Source organism: Schistocerca piceifrons, chromosome 9 (genome assembly GCF_021461385.2).
Source record: "Schistocerca piceifrons isolate TAMUIC-IGC-003096 chromosome 9, iqSchPice1.1, whole genome shotgun sequence".
NCBI classification, from domain to species: Eukaryota; Metazoa; Arthropoda; class Insecta; order Orthoptera; family Acrididae; genus Schistocerca; species Schistocerca piceifrons.
The window spans coordinates 180,217,255-180,217,846 of NC_060146.1; positions in this window are offsets into that span (position 1 = coordinate 180,217,255).

The following is a 592-nucleotide window of genomic DNA, read 5'->3' on the forward strand; positions in this document are numbered from 1 at the left end:
GGTGGGGTGGATTGCCTCGTCAGTGGTAAGGAGGAGGGAGGGGAGGCAGGAGGGGCGCTCCGGAAGGTGACGTCACCGACGCGAACAACCACTGGCTCAGCGCCGATCACAACCTCGCAGCCATTCGTCTCTGCGTCCTCCGTACCGAGCGAAGCGTGTGAGGGATCGAACGTCATTCAATCGTCGTGGACTGGTTAAAAAAAAACTCCATATAGGGGTCATCCTGCATATTAGTAACAACTTCAGCTTTTTCTGCTAATAGGCTATTTGAGAACCACGTTCCAATATGAATTCATTGTTCTTTTCTTCCAGTACGCCTTCGTTTGTTCAATATGTTTCTTCTTTCTGTTTTCCATTCTGAACCAGTCTTTTTAGCTACCTTGTCTTGGAATCCTTCATTTTCAATACTTTTGTTTCCGGAAAGGTTTCTCTGTTTATATCTTCTATTTTTATGTTGTTTCTTTCTGAATCCTTTTTAATTCGTTGACGCAGCTTGTTGCGGACTTCTTACACCACAAATATTTGAAAATTTCATTAGTTAATCTACTGTTTTTTATTCGAAACAGACGTCAAAAAAGCTCTGTCTTTTTCT